At 35.4% G+C, this 22,599-nt stretch overlaps 1 pseudogene; it reads left to right on the forward strand.

Moving 5' to 3' along the window:
• Positions 1-5,857: 5,857 nt before the first annotated feature.
• LOC126070123 (exosome complex component MTR3-like) lies at positions 5,858-6,492 on the forward strand (annotated as a pseudogene).
• The last annotated feature ends 16,107 nt before the right edge of the window (positions 6,493-22,599 follow it).

The following is a 22,599-nucleotide window of genomic DNA, read 5'->3' on the forward strand; positions in this document are numbered from 1 at the left end:
ACATTGTAAAAACATCTATTCTACCAAAAGCCGTCTATAGAGTACAACGCAATTCCTATCCAAATTCCAATGACATTTTTTAATGAGATGGAGAAGCAAATCACCAAATTCGTATGGAAGGGAAGGAGGCCCCAGATAAGTATTGCTGAAAAAGAAGAACAAAGTGGGAGGCCTCACTCTACCTGATTTTAGAAGCTATTATAACGCCGCAGTAGTCAAAACAGCCTGGTACTGGTACAACAACAAATAACATAGAACAATGGAACAGAATTGAGAATCCAGACATAAATCCATCCACATACGAGCAGCTGATATTTGACAAAGGCCCAAAGTCAGTTAAATGTGGAAATGACAGTCCATTTAAAAAATGGTACTGGCATAACTGGGTATCCAATTACAAAAAATGAAACAAGACCCATACTTCACACCATGCACAAAAGTGAACTCAAAATGGATCAAAGACCTAAATATAAGATCATGGAAAAAAACATAGGGACAACACTAGGAGTCCTAAGACATGGCATAAACAGTACACAAAATATTACTAACTAGATAACTGGGAGCTTCTAGAAATCAAACACTTATGCTCTTCCAAAGACTACACCAAAATAATAAAAAGATTACCTACAGACTGGGAAAAAATTTTTAGCTGTGACATTTCCGATTAGCATCTGATCTCTAAAATCCACTTGATACTGAAAAAATCAACTACAAAAAGCAAACAACCCAATTAAAAAGTGGGCAAAGAATATGAACAGACACTTCTCTAAAGAAGATATTCAAGTAGCTAACAGATATCTGAGGAAATGCTCACGGTCATTAGCCATTAGAGAAATGCAAATCAAAACTACAATGAGATTCCATCTCACTCCAGCAAGGCTGGCATTAATCCAAAAAAACACAAAATAATAAATGTTGGAGAGGTTGTGGAGAGATTGGAACACTTATACACTGTTGGTGAGAATGTAAAATGGTACAACCACTTTGGAAATTGATTTGGTGCTTCCTTAAAAAGCTAGAAATAGAACTACCATATGATCCAGCAATCCCACTCCTTGGAATATATCCTAGAGAAATAAGAGCCTTTACACGAACAGATATATGCACACCCATGTTCATTTCAGCATTGTCTACAATAACAAAAAGATGGAAGCATTCAAGGTGCTCATCAACGGATGAATGAATAAATCATGGTATAATCACACAATGGAATACTACGCATTGATAAAGAGCAATGATGAATTTGTGGAACATTTCATAACATGGAGGAATCTGGAAGGCATATGCTGAGTGAAATTAGTCAGTTGCAAAAGGACAAATATTGTATCAGACCACTATTATAAGAACTTGAAAAATAGTTTAAAAAGAGAAGAAAATATTCTTTTATGGCTACGAGAGTGGGGAGGGAGAGGGGTTTTCACTAACTAGATAGTAAATAACAACGATTTTAGGTGAAGGGAAAGACAACATAAGTACAGGAGAGGGCAGCACAACTGGACTAAACCAAAAACAAAAAGTTTTCTGAATAAACCGAATGCTTCAAAAGCCAGAGTAATAGGGGTGGGGGTTTGGGGACCATGGTTTCAGGTGACATCTAAGTCAATTGGCATAATAAAATCTTTTAAGAAAACATTCTGCATCCCACTTTGGAGAGTGGCCTCTGGGTTCATAAAAGCTAGCAAGAGGCCAAAATGCATCAATAGGTCTCAACCCACCTAGAGCAAAAGAGAATGAAGAACACCAAGGACACAAGGTAGTTATGACCCTAAGAAGACAGAAAGAGCCACATAAACCAGAGACTACATCAGCCTGAGACCAGAAGAACTAGATGGTGTCTGGCTACAACCTATAACTGCCCTGAAAGGGAACACAACAGAGAACCCCTGAGGGAACAGGAGTGAAGTAGGATGCGGACCTCAAATTCTCATAAAAATACCAGACTTACTGGTCTGACTGAGACTAGAGGGACCCGAGGGGTCATGGCCCCCAGACCTTCTGTTAGCCCAAGACAGGAACCACTCCCAAAGGCAACTCTTCAGACAGGGATTTGACTGGACTATGGGTTAGAAAAAGATACTGGTGAAGAGTTAGCTTCTTGGATCAAGTAGACACATGAGACTATGTGGGCAGCTCCTGTATGGACAAGAGATGAGAGGGCAGAGGGAGTCAGAAACTGGCCGAACGGACATGAAAATAGAGAGTGGAGGGAAGGAGTGTGCAATCTCAGAGGGAGAGCAACTAGGAGTATATTAAAAAAACCCACTGCTGTCGAGTCGATTCCAATTCATAGCGACCCTATAGGACAGAGCAGAACTGCCCCATAGAGTTTCCAAGGAGTGTATAGCAAGGTGTATATAAGTTTTTGTATGACAGACTGCCTTGGGTTGTAAACTTCCACGTAAAGCACAATAAAAAAAAAAAAAAAAGATTACAACTAGCACACATCCCCTAAAACTTTTCTTCCCATCATGCTTTACTGTCTTGGGGTTCTGGTGGAGCCAGGGGTAGCACAATAGAATGGGTAGAAAGGGGACCAAGTAAAACAGAAGAACCCAGACCAGCCAATCCCAAAGTCTTCTAGTGGATTCTTCCTCACAACAACCCTATAGGGCAGAGTAGAACTGTCCCATAGAGCTTCCAAGGCTGTAATCTTCACTGAAGCAGGCTGCCACATCTTTCTCCCATGGAGTTGGTTAGCAGGTGAGTGTTTAACCGCTGTGTCACCCGGGCTCCTTACAAATTTCAGAGCAGGACGTTGTGGCTTAACTGACATGGGCAGGAAATGGGGTCTTGTTAGGGAAGAAGCTTTGACTTGAATGCAAGATTAGATTTTTAAATTGGATGGATTAGAATTTGTAATACCCAAACCTGTGTTCTTATAGCTGAAAGTGATAAAGTGACCAGAAAGCTGTGGATCCTGCAAGGGATTTCACCAATGGGGGAAAAAAAAGGAGATTTAACCAAGTGTGTTTGAAGGCACAGTAGATGGCAAAATGTAAAAGAAAATAACACCTTGCCAAGTTTGGAGCCATAGAAAACCATCTTCTAGATTATATGTCCACATAAAATGGACCATCAGTTTATATTAAATTGGTGATGAAAAATAGAGGAGAAACATACCATCAGACATTCAGACTGTTGCAGTAATTAAAGAGTATGACATTAATAAGAATGTACATTTAGATCAGTAAAATTAATTGCAATGTACAGAATCATGCCCAAATTCAAATGTATAGGGTAAAAATAGCAGTTCAAGTAACTGCAGGCAAATCGCGGTTAAGTACACAAGCTCTGGATTCAGAAGGCTTGGGTTTGACCTTGGATAAATGACCTTTAATAAGTTTATTGATCTCTCTGTTTCTCAACTGCATTATTAAAAAAAAGAAAATGAGGTTAGTAATAGTACCAAATTCATAGGTTTGTTATGGAAATTAAATTTGTTACTATTTTTAATCCACTTACAATAGTCTAGCACATATAGGCTTATAAAAGTGTGTGCAAAATAATAATGATGATGATGATAATAGCACTTAAATAAAAACTGGATTTCTATCTAATGACATGTATGAAGCTATTTTCCTGACAAATTAAATAAATAAATGTGACAATGAAGTCATTTAAGTTGAGAAAAATAGGTAATTATTTTTTTGATAAGTCTGTTAATACATGTATTCAAGTGAGAAACTTTAAAAGATATTATCCATTGCTTGGATTACATATTAAAATATCTGTGACTCAGAGGCCTTTAAAAATTGAATGTATATAGAAACCCATTTTTAAGACTTTTTCTGTGGAAAAAAATCCCTTTTTTATAGGTTATATATGTCAAAAATTTCATCATAGTTTCACCTTGTTGTTTTAATTGCCCTATATTTAAAGGAGGCTGTAAGGGAATATATCACAAAGGGATGCTCATCTGCCAGGGAATGTTTACATGATTTTTTAATTAGAAGAACAGATATAGCATTGACAAGAAGGTCGCTGACTGACAATCTTCCAAACTGTAAGCAATGAATTTTTGTTTCTCTTTTCCCAGTGACTAAAACAATTAATAAAAAATAATGAAACACATGATGCATACATCAACTATCTTCCCCCTTTCCTCTCCCCACCTTGAAAGGCTAAAAGCTCTGTACCTCTTCCTCTCTCACACCTGGAGTCTTCTTTCCTGCTCCCTGGTTTCTTTCCTTTGTCACCTTCCTTTCCCTTTTGTCGCTGAAAACTCCATTGTTCATTCCCTTCCTCTCTTTTCCTTTGAGTCTCCTCTAGTGTGAAATATTTTAAAAGTTGTTATCAATCTATAACATTTAATACAATTTTTGGGTAGTTTTTAAAATACATCACTAAACAGAAGTTATGAGAATAATTGTGCTTCTATTATCTTGCTTTTCTGTCTTGCCTTCCCATTTAAAAAGCAAACTCATATACGTCATCTCATTTTATCATTACATAGTCTTGTTAGCTTGATTATTCTTTCTATTCCACTTACACATGCTGTAGTAAGAGCATAGATTGCCTTATTTATTGCATCATCAGGAATATTACCTCTTCTGCTACATAAGTGGGTACCTAATAATTCAGAGGACAAATAGGCTGTAAGCACAAAGCAACTGTGTTTCATTCCCAAAGTACCTTTTAGAGCAAAAATAATCATTAAGGGTTGCTTGTGGAAAAAAGACTCTTCATTTGCATCTCTGAACACGTTCAATAATTATAAGGATGAGATGTATGAACACGAGGAAAACAAACAACCTATTTAACTTTAAGATTAACGATCATAAATCAAAAAATTCTGCTTTGCAAAGTAGGAGTTTTAAAACTGACATTTTAATTCCAAGTAAGCCATTTTTAAAACATGATCAAGTTGAATGATGTCATCAAAATGAAAGAGATTAATAAAGATTAATTTTGAAAAACCTGATATTACTACTAATGCTAAGTATATTTATGTATTTTTTTGGACTGTGAGGATGTGACAACCATAATAACTCAGCCATAATAAGGCTTCTCATAAAAGCTGTATTTGTTCAATGCGTTTTGAGTGTCTACTAACAACTACAGCACTAAAATTTACAGAGATTTCAAAGGAATACAAGTCCTCAAGGAGCTGTTTGGAAAAAATAGATGATACAAAAAGTAAGGTAATAAAAATTCTGATAAGTAAATGATTGTCAGATGTGGTAAACATTGTGCACATTCAATGGTAACTAATTAGAAATTGTATAAAGATGACAAAAAAACACAAATTTGGAAATTTCGAGCATATAGAGCTGAAGTAACATAATGGAAGTTTTCAGAAGCACAGATTTTAGAGGTCAAGCAGAAAAATGGAAGACAAAGTGGGAAAAAAATGACAGGAAGCAGTAAGAGCTATAGAAGATAGTTGGTCAACAGCTTCAAATGCTCTGGAAAGTCAACTAAAATGGAAGAGAAGTGGTTTTCAAAAAAGCAATGTCATGATCTTTGATAACTTTAATTTCAGTTACTTTAATTTTATGTTCTAAAATATATATATGTATATATATACACTCGCTCCTCATTCACTTGTCTATTATCTCGTTATCTGATATTTTGCATTTACAACAATACCAAAAAATCTATCAAAATATTTTGCACATTCATGATGTATGTGTGGCAGTACTGAACACTGAGGTGCAAGGCAAGAGTAACACTGGCTGTGATGGTTAAGGTTATGTGCCAACTTGGCTGGGCCATAATTCTCAGACGTTTGGCAGTGACATAATGATGTAATTTGGCAGTTATGTAAAGATGTAATCATTCTCCATTTTGTGATCTGATGTAGTCATACTCCATAACATTGATTTTCTTATAATGACCTGGTCTTTGAAAACTAACCATGTCACTAAGTGAGGAGTGGGCATACACCTACTCCTCTCTTATCGGCTATCTCATTATCCAGCATTTCACATTTATGACAACAGTAAATAATCTATTGTTTACATGCACTAGGTTGCTCATCTAGGCTAAGGGATTGGCCTGCCTGGAGGTGGGCGGCACCAAGATGTTATGCTCCCTGTTGGACCCACACCAGGCTGACAGCAGCAAGTGTGGTGGTGGTCCAGCCAGGGTGGGCAGTAAGGCCCCAGCTGCCACACGGGTGCCCGCTATGTGATTTTTGCTGTATGCCTTTCATGGGCCACCAGTGCCGCACACCCCTGGGTGGCAGCAAGGAGCGAGAGCTGGTGCTAGCACTATAGGAGGTCCGAGCTAGCTGTGCTTCTGGGTTGCTACCCACATGCACAGCTCAAGGTGTCGGCATTGCTGCTCAAGGATGAAGGCTTGGACCTTGCTGCCATGCTCACGGCTGCAACACTTGCCTTGGCTGATGCCAGCATCAAGCCGTATGACCTGGTGGTGGGCTGCGGCTTAGACTGATCACTAGGCCCTGTGCCTACCTGGCTGCTGGATCTCACATGGCTTGAGGAGGAGTGTGCTGCTGCTGCCTCACTCTGGGTGCTCATTTTCACATAACACCAATTTTTACATAATGACCTGGTCTCTCTCTCTATATGTATATATACATTTATATATTTATATTCCCAGCCCTTTGACAAAATTTGTGATTTTTTTTTTCTTTATTTCCTTGATAATATTAACCTTACTTACTTTAAGGTCTGTGTATGATGATTGCATTGTCTAGATTCCTTACATGCCTGCTCCTAGTGTGTGTCCTTCGTGGTCTTTCGTCAGGTAATTTTGACTCATTGAAACTGTTTTTTTTTTTTAAGTTAAATTATTTTATATATACAAAGTAATTGCAAAGATAGTTCAGAGAGATCCTGTATATGCTTCACCTGGCTTCTCAAATGTTAACACCTTACATAAACAAGGTACATTTATAAACACTAAGAAATTAGCATTGAGAAACCACTGTTAACTACAGAGTTTATGCAGAATTACGAGTTTTTCTATGGATATCCCATTTCAGCTCTAGGACGTAATGCAGAATACCACTTTGAATATAATCATTAGTTATCCTTAGTTTCCTCTAATCTGTAAGTTTCTTGGTTTTTTTCTTATCTTTCTTGACTGACAATTTTTGAAGAGTAGTGGTCAGATTTTGTATAATATCTCTCATTTAGGTTTGTCTAATGTTTTCTCTCGATTAGATTGAGGTTATAATTTTGAGGAAAAATAACACAGAGTTGATGTGCTCTTCTCATCACATCAGATCAGAGTGTTCATGTCAACATGTGTTAACTATTACTGCGATGTTAGCCATAATCACCATCTGTTTGTTGTACTCTGGAGGCTTGGATGTTGCTGTGATGTTGGAAGCTATGCCACCAGTATTTCAAATACCAATACGGTCATTCACAGTGGACAGGTTTTAGCAGGGATCCAGACTAAAACACACTAGGAAAAAAGGCCTGGCAATCTACTTTCAAAAATAAGCCAATGAAAATCTTATGCGTCACAACAGAAAAATGTTCAACTTGCTTGCTTTGGACATGTCATTAGGCAGGATCAATCACTGGAGGAGGACATCCTTTTTTGTAAAGTAGTGGGCCAGTGATGACGAGAGACCCTCCGTGAGATGGACTGGTACAACAGCCACAGAGAAGATTAGAACATGCCAGAGATAGTGAGGATGGCACAAGACCAGACCGCATTTCATTTTTGTTGTACATAAGTTTGTTATGAGTAGGTATCAACTTCATGGCAGTTATCTATCAATAATCTACATACCTATTAAAATTTAAAAAATGTGAGTTCATTTTGCTAATATTTTGCTGAGGATTTTTTCATTTGTATTCATGAAGGTTAATGGTTTGTAGGTTTTTTTTTTTTTTTTTTTACTTTACTGACCTTATGTGGTTTTGATATTAGGGTAATTATTCCATTTCATTTCCTGAAAGAGATTGTGTAAAATTTATATTATTTATTTGTTAAATATTTAGCAGAATTTACCAGTGTAGTTGTCTGGTCTGAGGTTTTCTGTTTTGGATGTTTTAACTAAAAATCCAATGTATTTAACAGATATAGGACTGGTCAGGTTATTCTTCTTTAGTGAGTTTTTGTAGTTTGTTCTTATCAAGTATTGCTTCATTTTAGCTAAGTTATTGAATTTATAGAAATAGATGTAGTTATAGTATTCCTTCATTATTCTTTTAATGTCCATGAGATCAGTAGCTGTATCCTCTCTTTAATTTCTGGTATTGGTATTTGTGTTTCCTCTCTTCTTTGTCTTGGCTATTCTGGCTAGTGATTTGTCACTGTTTTTGGTTCCGCCCCCCCCGCCCCAAAGAACCAGATTTTAGTTTTTGATATTTTCTTTGTTTTTCTGCTTTCATTTTCATTGATTTCTGAGCTAATCTTTATTACTTCATTTCCTCTGCTTGCTTTGGATTTAATTTGCACTTTTTTAAAAAATATTTTTCTTATTTTCTATTTAAAAATTCTATAAATTTTCTGTAATCATTGCTTTAGTTGCATCTCACAAACTTATTTGCATTTTCATTTATATTCAGTTTAAATATTTTTAATTTTCTTTGCATCTTCCTTTTGGTTGATGGGTTGCATAGATGTCTGTTGTTTAATTTCCAATTATATAAAAATTTTCTATGTATCTTTCTGCTACTGATTTCTTGCTTAATTAAATTATAACCTAAGAACATGCTTTGCATGGTCTATAAGCTCTTAAACTTATCTAAACAAGTTTGTTTAATGGTCCAGAATATGGTTTATCATGGTGACTATCCCAATGCACATGAGAAGAAAATGCCTTCTGTCGTTGTTGGTTGTATTGTTCTCTGGTCATTTTTGTTTGAGTGTACAAATTTTCAATGTGGAAAATTTCCTGTGTAATTTGATGCCTAAAAATATTATGTTTCTCAAGAGAATAATTATATTTTCTTTTGGTAGGCATCTAAGGGCAATTAATCCAGGACTACTTTAATCAAAGGGTCGTTATCCTTAGGTTTACAGGCAAGATTTGGAGAATCCTTAAAAATGGATGGGAAAAATTACATTTGTATTTTCAGTGATCTCTTAACAAAATGTTAGCACTTTTTTTCCATTATAATTGCCATTTAACAAATCACAGTAATATCAGCAATACATGTTACTTTGTCACCAATATAAACCATAGATATTTTAATATCACAAAGCTGTGTTGCATATACCTTAATAAAATATTTACTTTCATCACTATTTAAATATGCCTTAATTTTTTTTTTTTAATAAAGAAGCATACATCTTTATATATTTTCCTTTCTTTGGGAGGAACAACCTCCAAACCAGTCTTCTGATCTCTTGTCTGTATGTCTTCCTGAACAAATGACTCTCCACACTACTGCAGGAGTAAATTACAAACCTGAAAGTATAACTTTCTTTTTTAAGGTTCTTCCATAGTCCCAAAGCGTCTTATTATCTCGTTAAAATTCCTCAGCAGACAAAAAAAGGCCCTTATTGATGTGACCTTTACAAAACGTTTTATCATCATCTTTTAAAAATTCCTCAACACCTCTTCAATGTTCAGTTTCCCAAACAAATTCTGATGATCTCTCAGCCTGGGACTCCCTCCCCAACTCTTTCCTAACATTTTGTTACATTTTTCTAAATCCAAAGTCCTTTTCAAAGATCAACTAATTTGACTCTTCTACTCCTCTGCTATGGATTGAATTGTGTGCCCCCAAAATATGTGTTGGAAATTAGCCCGTGTACCTGTGTATATAATTCTACTTGGGAATAGAGTTTTCTTTGTTATGTTAATGAGACCATATCAACTTAGAGTTTGTCTTAAACCCAACCATTTTTGGAATATAAAAAGAGCATATTAGGCACAGAAGCAAGGAAGTACAGATGGGGAAAGATAAATACCATACCACGTGAAGATCTGCCAGGAACCAAGGAAGAAAAACTGAGAAGAGACAAGGACATTACCCAAGAGTTGACAAAGAGCCAGCCCACTGAATTCGGACTTCAAGCCTAAACTGTGAGAAAATAAATTTATGACATGAAATTGTGGTTTTTCTGTTCCAGTAGCACTAAGAAACTAAGGAACTAAAACACCTTGCAACTGTGCTCCTGAACATATCTTCATTTTCCTTATCACATCATAGCGAAATTGATATTTTATATATCTTGTTTTGTAAAATGAGATCATAGCACATATCCTTTTCATATTTCTTTTCTTGAATCCATGCTGTTATAATAGGTCATAAGTCCTCCATATATACTTGTTGAATGAATAAATGAATGACTATTCGAACCCCAAGAAGATCGTTCCTTAAGCATCAGAATTTTTATATATATAATTTATTTTATTTTTGTTGTTGAGCATAAACACAGGAGAACATAAACCAATCAACAATTTCTACATGTACAATTCAGGGACGTTGATTACATTCTTCGAGTTGTTCAACCCTTCTCACCCTCCTTTTCAGAGTTGTTACTCCTCCATTAACATAAACTCACTGCCCACTCAGTTTCCTATCTAATTTTTGGAATTGTTGCCAATTTGATCCCATATAGATAGATCTTAAAAGATCATATTGAAGACATAGTTTGCTAGTTAAGCAAAACTGTTGTTTGGTTTCAAGAAAAGCAAACAATATGCAGAATTAAAAAAAAAAAGTTTGGATTTTAGTGATCAGACTGTATTAGCTGGAAGAGCAAACTGTCTTCTTAGAATAGTAAAAGAGATATTGGAAAGGTAAGTCCAGATATTGGATGTTTAAGCTACTATATTAAAACATATGTATTTTATTACTTAGGTATATTAGAAAGCTAGCAAATATTTCAGAGAAAAAAATGAAATGATAAAATAAGAGTTTGAGAAAAATGAATCTGGTAACAGCTTACTGAATGAATTGGAATTTAGGAGATTGTTTAAATTACACCTGTTATATTGCTGTAATTTGCCATATGTAGATGACTAAAGACTGATCATAACAGTGAAGAGAGGGATGCTTTTTAGTGAAATAATAAGTGAGTAATCTCCGTTTTATTTGTTAAAACATTTTCCTTATCCTTTTTTTTTTCCTAATTTCAACCCCAATATAATTTGAACATAAGAAAATTATATACTATTCAAGAATGGCTATGAGATTTATAGGATAAATTTATTAGCTTTCTATGTCTGCTATGACAAATTACAACAAATTCAGTGACTTAAAACAACACATAAATTTATGCTTCTCAGTTCCACAGATCGTAAGTCTGACATTGATACACTGGGCTAAAATCAGTTGTCAGCAGGATGCATTCCTTTTTGGAGGATCAACAACCCATTTCCTTGTCCTTTTCTGGTTCCAGATGGCCTTCTGCTTTCCTTGGCTTATGCCCCATTCCTGAGTCTTCAAAGCCAGCAATTTTTAATCAAGTCCTTCTCATGCTGTCATGTCTCTGACTCTTCTGATTCCCTGATCCACTTTTAAGTGCCCTTGTGATTCCAGTGGGCTCAGTCAGGTATTCCAGAATAAAACCCCAGTGTCAGTTAATTATGAAACTCAATTCCATCTGCAATCTTAATTTCCCTTTGCTATGTAACCTCATATATTCACAGGTTCTAGCAATTAGGCTGTAGACACCTTTGGTGTGGTGGTGGTTGTGGTGGTGGTGCTGGGGAGCAGGGTTTATCCTACCTATTACAATAAATGGAGTCCTGATGACACGTGTGGCTAAGAGCTTGGCTGCTAACCAAAAGGTCAGCAGTCCAAAACCACCAGCCACTCTTTGGAAACCCCATAGGGCCGTTCTACTGTGTCCTATAGGGTTGCTATGAGTCAGAACTGACTCCATGGCAACAGGTTTGGTTTTTTTTTTTTTTAATCACAATAAATGATATAGTTGTTTGCCTTTTTCATGTAATAGTTGCAATATAAAATTTGAAATTATATCTGAAGAATATACGTTAATAAGGCAATAACACATGAGGGAAAGATTATATTATACCAATAAAATTACATGCTACCAACAAAAGTTTTAAGCACTAAATACTGTTTTGTATTTAGAAATACTATGTGATATGACAGTTTTACTTATAACTTTTTTAAAATACAAAATCTAATTGTTTCTTTTGTAAATATCTTTATAAAAAAGCTGGTAAAGCAACTGTTTCCAAGATGATAAATAAAATCTATTAAACTTACATTTAAAGAGATAGTTGACAAACAGCTATTTTATCAAGTATTTTTCCAACCAATCTGGAAAAATATCTGAAGGGAATATGTGTCATTTTAAAATTATTGCTAAGATTAACTTAAAATTATTTTCTATGTTAATTTGAGTACATTTTGGAGTCAGGGAAATAATTCTGAGAACTAGTAAACACTCAATTTATTGCCTACCCCCTTATTACAATCTCTTACTAATCATGTCTTATCATCAACAATTAACAATAAAAATACCAATGAAAATTCAGGAGGATGGAGGTAGAGAGTTTGTGAAATGAGGACATTGCCAAATTTTAATTACGAGTTTGCCTATTTTAATTATCTACTATATAGAATTTCAGTGAACACTAAACCAGAATGAACCAGAAAACTCTGTTGCCATCTGGTGTATTCCAACCCATAGTGACTCCATGTGTGTGAGTAGAACTGTGATCCATAGGGTTTTCAGTGACTGAATTTCTGGAAGTAGATCACCAGGCATTTCTTCCAAGGTGCCTCTGAATGGACTCTAACCTCCAACCTTATGCTTAGCAGCTGAGAGAATGAACCATTTGCACCACCCAGGGAATCCAAATCAGAATGAGAAAGTAGGTGTAAATTTAACTTACAGTCAGTTGGTATATAAAAATATCAAATATTAATATTTCTTCTATGTTCTTATGTCAGGCTAAATTATTGTGTCCACATACGTGTACATACATTTTGGGGAGGTTAAATTAGCAAGGTTTAAGATATCCTTGAAATGATGTGTGTTCATAAATCTCCTTTGAGAAATATATTATCTGGCAGTTTTTATGTAGCAAGCTGGTTGTTGAGATTTTCTGTCTTTTTTTTTTTTTTAGTTGTACAATCTGGAGGTGATGAGTAACCTTTAATTGATGACATCTCTAGTTTTGGTGACTTTCAAAATAAAGGTTCATTTTTCATTCTTATTACACCTAGGCTGCAAGTTTGTTGTGCTTCTGCTTCATATGTCTTCAATAGGATCAACCATACCGGGTACATGCTAGATTTGTAGCAGATGGAAAAGTTCAAATAAGCTTCAGAAACAATCAATGAATCTTAAGGTTTTCCTCAGAACTCTCATATGTCACTTCTACTGAAAATTTCTGACTCCAAACAAATTCACATGGCCAAGCCTCACAACAGGAATGGACATGTATTCCTCCCACAGGAAAGACCTGTAAGTTCATGGCAATGTATAGGAATATGTAATCCTCTTATAGGAACTAGGGGTGAAAATAATAGAGAACAAGAACACAACCTGGCACAGTCTAACCCCTCGATCCCGAGTATTCTCTTTTAAACTGACAGTAGAGAAATATATACTCCTATAAAGAATGCATCTCAAATCTCCTGACCAACTAATGTTATACTCCGTGTGAGGTGTTTTGCTATCCTCAGATATATATAGAATCATAGATTTGTAAATAGCTTTTATTATTATCTAGTCAATCCCTAATTAATATAATCTAGTCAATCTCTAAGAATTAGAGGCTCACTAGAGGAACATCTAGCTCTATTCGCATAACATAGTTAGTAAAGAAAATGTTCAACATTCTACTTTGGTGAGTAGTGTCTGGGGTCTTAAAAGCCTGTGAGTGGCCATCTAGGATACTCCAATGGTCTCACCCCTTTGGGAGCAAGGAAGAATGAAGAAAACTAAACATACAAGGGAAAGATTAGTCCAAAGAACTAATGGGCCACATCTACACGGCCTGCATCAGACTGAGTCCAGTGCAACTAGATGGTGCCTGTCTACCACCACTGACTGCTCTGACAGGGATCACAATAGAGGGTCCTGGGAAGAGCTGGAGAAAAAGGTAGAACAAAATTGTAACTCACCAAAAAAAAAAAAGACCAGACTTACTGACCTGACAGAGACGGCAGAAACCCCGAGAGTATGGCCTCTGGACACCCTTTTAGCTCAGTAATGAAGTCACTCCAGAAGTTCACCCTTCAGCCAAGAGGATTAGACAGGCCCATAAAACAAAACAAGACTAAATGGGCACACCAGCCCAGGGGCAAGGCATAGAAGGCAGGAGGGGACAGGAAAGCTGGTAATAATGAACCCAAGGTTGAGAAGGGACAGTGTTGATATGTTGTGGGGTTGTTAACCAATGTCATAAAACAATATGTGTACTAACTGTTTAATGAGAAACTAATTTGTTCTGTAAACTTTCATCCAAAGTACAATAAAAAAAGAATTAGAGGCCCAGAGGGTCCAACATATTTCCTTAGTGTCACAGAGCTAGTGAATGATATGATTAGAACAAAAGTCCCTTGCCTTCTACTTTATTTTTTCCTAAACTAGGCAATACCAGGAAAAGAAGATACATAATGTAAGAGTGTGCCCTCGGGGCATTTCTAATCTAAAAAAAGCCTATTAGCCTTGTATATGAATAGGTTTTATATAAAGAAAAAATAATACCTCTAAAGAAAATTAGAAACAACATTTTATGGGAGCCAATGGCAGAAAGGTACTGGCTTCATGTATTTCCAAGGAAATCAAGCATGTATACTCAATAGTATCTGGAAAGAAGTGGTTAAATGGCCTATCATCTTTCTTCTAACATGAAGGGTGCCTGAGAATTTGACCCTCAGTCTAATCCTTTTTGTAACACTTACTCAAGCAATGTACAGTTACATGAAAAACAAAAACACTTGCTATTGTGATAATTCCTACTCATGGTGAGGCTTAACCATTTGTCACCAGGGACTGCTATCAAATTGAAACTTGTAAGTGCTAGACTACTAACTGAAAGGTTGGTAGTTCGAACCTTTGCAGAGGTGCCTTGAAAAAAACGTCCTAGTAATCTGCTTCCTAAAGGCCACAGCCTTGAAAACTCTATGGAGTGCAATTCTACTCTGCACACAGGAGTTCCCATGAGTTGAAATATAGGAGTACCATATATCAAATCCAAAATAAATGAGAATCCTGCCGAGGCTGCCATGTAGCTGTCTGGTTGTTGAGATTGTTTATCGAACAACCTGGAATTGATAAGTAACTAATAATTGTTGAGATAAAGCTGCACTAGAGAGTGGGGGCTAGTCATGTGCCTCTGAAGGGACTATGTGGTCCAAAGTCTTAAGGAATGCCAGAGCTGACACTCTAAGCTCTCTAGGATTTCCTCGTCCACTTAGCTGTGTCTGTCTTGGCCCTTGTGTCCAAGTGTGGAATAATTAAGATATTCAGAAGCTGTACCGGACAATCATAAAACATCCACTATTCTGTTAAAAATCCTCTATCTTTTCTTCAAGCTAAGTAAACTTGGTACTGAATAAAGCCTCTTTTGTCTCAGGAATTTGACCATCTGTTGAAACCCAAGACCACTGCTGCTGTCTGGGAATAGTAGTCATTGCAGCATATATCTCCATTAATTTTGAAGATATCTTTACATATATATCTGCCTTTCTCCCTAAAACCTATAGCTATAGGAGGTATTCACTGACTAACAAAAGTTATTACGATATCATAGAAGCCAATCTTTGGCTCATATTTTAGATAATTCACTTACTAGAGGAATTGGAGAAGTCACTTGGATTACTTGAATTGAACCTCAGTATCCTGATTTTTTTTTTTTATCCTGATTTACAAAACAGTACTTTTATCTTGATGAATACAGATTATCCATTCTTTCTGGTACAAAGTAAATGTTCATCGCAGGGTAACTGTCATATATTGACTGGATTTCCTGTAATTTTAAAATTATGTATTTTATATAATATTTATAGATTGCTTTTGGTTATTTAAGTAGTTGTTTAGAGTGGACAAAACCCGTAGATAGTGTCTAATTTATGTTCCTCATTTTGAAGTCAGATAACTAGTTAATGCCAGAATCAAAACGGAAAGCTGACTCCTAATTCAAAACAAATCAGATTCATTTTCTCAGACAACACACTGGCTCATTTTTTTTTTGGCGGGGGGAGGGTAGGAAGGAAGAATTAACAAAGCACTTTTTAGTAAGAATTCATTTTAAATGATACACTTGAATAATGAAGGTTTTCCAGTGTTTTCTCAATCGTTAGGTTGATTTAAATTAGATAATTCACTACAACTAAAATTTTTTACAACTAAAATGTTATTTTTCTCATGATTATTTTTACTTTTCCACACACCCTCATGCAATTGTGACTATAGGTTGAGAGTTATTAAACTGAGCATTTTATTATGGGTGCTGCATGTTTAGAGTAATCGTGTCACACAAAAAATGGGGAGATAACTCTTTGTACATTTGACCTTGGAGAGTGTTTCAGAATAAAATATGAAACATTTGTGAAGCACTCTGAGCTCTTTGAAGTAAAACTTGTAATATAGTATAATATCACAGAAATCTAAGATTATGAAAGAGCAATGTATTAAAGACAGTTTATCCTTCAACAGATTAATCTTTAACAGTGCTCTAGGCAACTCCTAAAATTTTAGAACCACTGTTGAATATACTCGTAAAGTGTTTGATGTAATAGCTATACAACAACTTCTTATATGTTACTTTTTATTCCTTGTAACTCTGATACCGATAGAGAGAAAGAAGAAAAGTGGTACAAATAAATCAGAACAATTTTTTAATATGCTACTTTCCTTAGTCTTTTAAAACACTTGGTCATTTTAATCATTCCACGAAATAGAAAGTAAGAAACCAGTCATTTTAAAATGGAAAATTATATTCTTGTTTGGGTTTATAGAATATTTCTGAACTTCCATATTTTACATGTGAACGTTTCTGTAAATAATTTTTTTTTTAATCCCAGTATTATGGATTGAATTGTGTCCCCTCAAAATGTATGTCAACTTGGCTAGGCCATGATTCCCAGTATTATGTGGTTGTCTTCCATTTTCTGATCTGATGTAATTATCCTATGTGTTATAAATCCTAACTTCTATGATGTTAAAAAGGCAGAATTAGAGGCAGTTATGTTAACGAGGCAGGACCGAATCTACAGGATTAGGTCGTATCTTGAGTCTGTCTCTTTTGAGATATAAAAGGAGAAGCAAGGAGAGGAGAGGGACCTCCTACCACCAAGAAAGAACTGGACCCAGGATCTCCATGCTGAGAAACTCCTAGACCCAGGAGAAGACTGATAACAAGAACCTTCCTACAGAGCCAATAGAGAGAGAAAGCCTTCCCCTGGAGCTGGCACCCTGAATTCAGACTTCTGGTTTCCTAGACTGTGAGAGAATAAATTTCTGTTTGTTAAAGTCGTTTATTGGTGTTATTTCTGTTATAACAGCACTAGATAACAAAGACAGGCTCCATGGGTGCCGAGGAGTAGGAAAAAAAGTTTCGGTGAAAGACAAATCAATCTCTATGATAGGAATAATAAGTACATTACTCAGACCATACCACATAGCTACTAGAGTTAAGACTCAAAACTAATATTTTCTGATCCAATGAAAAGCACCACATCTACCTCTTAATAATTTGTATTTTGGTGTTTTGCTGCTTTATAGCTAGTAAAGGGGATTGACTTTGTTATTATTATTATTACAGTTGATCCACACAACCATTCTATGTGAAAAGTGACTTTATTCTCATAGAGATTTGTATTATGAAGTATCATTAACACAGATTGTTCAGGCACACAGGCATGAATATGAAGCCTTGTTCCATCGATTGCTTGTTGTTAATTTTGTGCAAATTACTTTGACTTTATCAACTATAATTTCCTTAGAGATTAAAATACTATCAACTCAATTACATAGGAAAAAAATAAACATGACAAAAAATGCACAAAACATATAGACAAATAGACCAGAGGAACATAATTGAAACTCTAGAAATAGACCTTCACGTATCTTGCTCCGAGCCTTCAGATGATTACAGAATAATCTAACTGCAGATACACGAGAAACCCCAAATGAAAACTAATCAGTTAAATACAATAGAACTATAGAAATATGAGATAAAATATTTTTAGTTGTCCTAAAAGCTCTAAGTTTGCTGTTTTTTTAATGTAGCAATAGATGATCAAAACAACACACTTTTTCTAAATCCAGTCAGTAATCTCACTCTTAAATATTTATGAATGTATATCTACCAAAACACATGTACGAGAATATTTATAGAACTGCTATTCATAACATTTAAAATCTTGAAACAACTGAAATGTCCCTTAACAGCAGAACAGATAAATAAATTACAGTAAAGGAATCAACAAAAACAACAACAAACTATTGATAGATACAACAACTTGAATTAATTTCACAGGCATTTTGATCAGTAAAGGAAACCCCGGTAGCATAGTGGTTAATAGCTATGGCTGATAACCAAAAGGTCAGAAGTTCAAATTCACCAGGTGCTCTTTGGAAACTCTATGGGGCAGTTCTACTCTGTCCTATAGGGTTGCTATGAGTCGGAATTGACTCAATGGCAAATGGTTTGGTTTGGTTTTTTGGATGATCAGTGAAAGAATCCACACCTGAAAGAGTATATATAGTATGATTTTAGTTATATAAAGTCCAAGTACAGGCAAAATTAAGTGATAGTGTTTGAAGTCAGAATACTGGTTGTCTCTCATGAGTGGGAATAGATCCAGGATCGACTCAGAAGGGACACTAAGGAAGCTTCTTGGGTGTATGAATATGTAAATATCCATTAAGCTGTATGCTAATGATACATTTAAATAGATTTATTACTGCATTTGTTATATTTCAATAAAAAAGTAAAAGAGAAAAGAAAACTACTTACCTCACAGAAATGTGAGCATTAAATGAGATTATATGTATAAAACACATATACCAGTGTTTGGTATAATAATAAATATTTGATACTTTTATTTCTCATCCCTTTTTATTTTAGCAACAAGGGTACTAAAATTTAAATAATTAAGGAAGCATGAAGTGAGATAGCATAGAAATAAGATAATGACATTGAGAATAGAAAAGGAGAAATTGCCAAAATATGTTGTTGTTGTTGGTAGATCCCCTCAGGTTGATTCATACTAATAAACGACCCTATGTACAACTGCACAAAACACTACCTGGTCCTGCGCCATCCACATAATTTTTGCTATGCATGCCATCATTGTAATCACTGTATCAGTCCATCTCATTGAGGGTCTTCCTCTCTTTTGCTGACCCTCTACTCTACCAAGCGTGATATCCTTTTCCAGGGAATGGTCCCTCCTGATAACACGTCCAAAGTATATGAGATGAAGTCTCACCATCCTCACTTCTAGAGGCATTCTGAATGTACTTCCTCCAAGACAATTTGTTTGTTCTTTTGGCAGTTCATGGCATATTCAATATCACAGGTTGTTAATGAGTCTTCCTCCAATCCTTTTGCCATGTTTTTCATATGGTGCAGCTTCTCAGATTTTTTGCTCAGTGTACAGACTGAATATGTATGGTGGAGGGATGCAACCCTGTCACACACCTTTCCTATTTTTTAAACAAGCGGTATTCCCTTGTTCTGTTCGAATGACTGCCTCTTGGTCTATATACAGTTTCCTCATGTGCACAATTAAGTGCTCTAGAATTTCCATTCTTCACAATGTTATCCATAATTTATTATGATCCACAGAGTGGAATGCCTTTGTATAGTCAATAAAACACAGATAAACATCTTTCTGGTATTCTCTGCTTTCAGTCAAGATCCATCTGACATCAGCAATGATATCCCTTTTTCCATGTCATATTCTGAATCTGGCTTGAATTTGGCAGTTCCCCATAGATGTAATGCTGCTGCCACTTTTGAATTATCTTCAGCAAAAATTTACTTGAGTATGATATTAACAATATTGTTCAGTAATTTCTGCATTCTGTTGGATCATCTTTCTTTGGAATGGGCACAAAAATGGAACCCTTCCAGTCCATTGGCCAAGTAGCTGTATTGCAAATTTCTTTGCATAGAACAGCGAGTGCCTCCAGTGCTCTACCCCTTCATTGAAACATCTCAATTGGTATTCCTGGAGCCTTGTTTTTCATCAATGCCTTCAGTTAGTGTGGACTTCTTCTTTCAATACCATCTGTTCTTGATCATATGCTACCTCCTGGAATGGTTGAACGTTGACCAATTCTTTTTGGTACAGGGATTCTGTGTATTCCTTCCATCTTCTTTTGATGCTTCCTGTGTCATTCAATATTTTCTCTGTAGAATCCTTCAATATTGCAACTCGAGGCTTGAATTTTTTCTTCATTTTTTTCAGCATGAGAAATGACGAGAGTGTTTTTCCATTTTGGGAACATAAGATAATAGCAATGAGAATAGAAAAGGAGAAAGTGACAAAATGTAGTGATTGGCTATGGCGTAGTAATAAAAATTTACCCCAGTGTTTTATGGGGATAAGGATATGAAAACTATATCATTAACTAAAATAGAGGAAGCATCCACAGAAGTGAGATGTTTGGGGATTTATATGTTCACATTAAGCCTTGAAGCATTAAAATAGCAGTAGACTATTCAATGAGATATCAAATACACAGTAGAAAATTGAAGGCTAAAAGATAGAAGTGATATTATAACTACAGTAACATTTTTTGGGAGTTATCTATATAGCTTTTGTATTTTTGAAGCCATAATAATGGTTAAGATTTTTCATAAGCATAGAGGAAAACATATTACATGTATTTTCTCCATGCCCAAACCTTAATAAATCAGCATTAGAGGACTAAAAGTGTTATCATTCTGTAAAAACAGAGAGAATTGAAGAGGGGAAAAAAGCGAATACAATATTTCAAAGTGTTTTCTGAGAATAGAAACTAGAAGGAAGGATGTTAATTGACTTATGAGAGCAAACGATGTTACAATGTCAACACGTAAAGGAAGAGACAAATCTAGAAATTAATTTACTTATGGAACCCCTAAGATATTCAGTATTTGGAAAAAATAGAATATCATCCACCAAGTAGCCAAATACCTAAACCTCCATGTTCTCCACAGAAAAATGAAGGTTTACTCACAAAAAAAAAAAAAAAAAGGAAGAACCAGAGGACTCTAGGTATCATGGAACACCAAACACAGAGGGCAGGTGTGGGTCATATGGCTTGTATTTGTATTTAATGATATTCTATTAACTGAACTTTCAAAATCCCTTTCCCAATTCAGCATTCTTAACAAAAGCAGGCAGGCTTATAGAACTCAATTCCTCCATCCCCAAACCTTGCCCAAATTTAACTACCCCAGAGAAAAGCATTGTTTGCCACTTCATATATATAGGAAGGAAGACACATGTAAATTTAGTTTTACTGGGCCCTTGCATCATGTTGATAAAATTGATAATCAAAGTTTTTTGTTTAGTAACAGTTTCCTTATCACTTCACAGAAAGGAATTTCACAGAATGGCATTAATACAAACTTAAATTATCTTTTAAGTCAAAGGTGAAAATGTCCTTTCTATGAAATTTGTCTTTGTAGTTTTTAATCAACACTAGGCGCAAGAAAACATTAAAAACAATTTAAAAATGAAAAAATTGTAGGATATAGTGTTTCCTCCAATTGGATTGGAAGATATATTTTGGAAAGCTTAATATTGTAAATATATAGTCTTTGTTGTTAGGTGCCATTGAGTTGGTTACTACTCATAGCAGCCCTACATGCAATAGAATGAAACACTGCCCAGTCCTGTTCCATCCTCACAACTGTTGCTATGTTTGAGCACATTGTTGCAGTCACTGTGTCAATCCATCTCATGGCGGGTTGTCCACTTTTTTGCTGAATCTCTACTTTCCCAAGCATAATGTCCTTCTTCAGGGACTGGTACATTCTGGTAACAAGATAAAGTCTCACTATCCTCACTTCTAAGGAGCGTTCAGGCTGTATTTCTTCCAAGGCAAATTCCTTCATGGCAGTCCATGGCGCACTCAATATTCTTTGCCAACACCATAATATAAATGCATCAATTCTTCAATATTCCCTATTCATTGTCCAGGTTTTGCATTTGTATGAGACGATTGAAAATGCCATACCTTGTGTTAGGTACACCTCATTCCCAAAGTGACATCTCTGCTTTTTAACACTTTAAAGAGTTCTTTTGACTTGCCCAGTGCAATATGTCATTTGATTTCTTGACTGCTGCTTCCACGCACATTGATTGTGGATCCAAGTAAAATGAAATCCTTGACAACTTCAATCTTTCCTCCATTTATCATGATGTTGCTTATCGATGTTGCTAGTTTTCATCAAAAAGGTTTAGTGTGTTCATAATAATACCAACAAGTTTTTGTGTGAGTATATTTGTAAGCTAATTTCAAAATTAATATAAAAAGGTAAAGGGCCAAGAATAGTCAAGACAATCAGGAAGAAAAAAAAAATACTAAGTAGTAAGATATAATGCCATAGTAATTAAAACAGTTTGACATTTAAGATATAAGGTAAAAGGAGAAATAATTAAGCCAGAGTAACAGAAGAGAAAATCCAGAAACAAATCTACTGATATATGGTGATTCAACCAAATATAAAGATGCCACTATCATGTATTGCAGATAGAATGGTCTTTATATTCTGTTGAGTGACATCAA

The sequence above is a fragment of the Elephas maximus genome, chromosome 1, assembly GCF_024166365.1.
Source record: "Elephas maximus indicus isolate mEleMax1 chromosome 1, mEleMax1 primary haplotype, whole genome shotgun sequence".
NCBI classification, from domain to species: Eukaryota; Metazoa; Chordata; class Mammalia; order Proboscidea; family Elephantidae; genus Elephas; species Elephas maximus.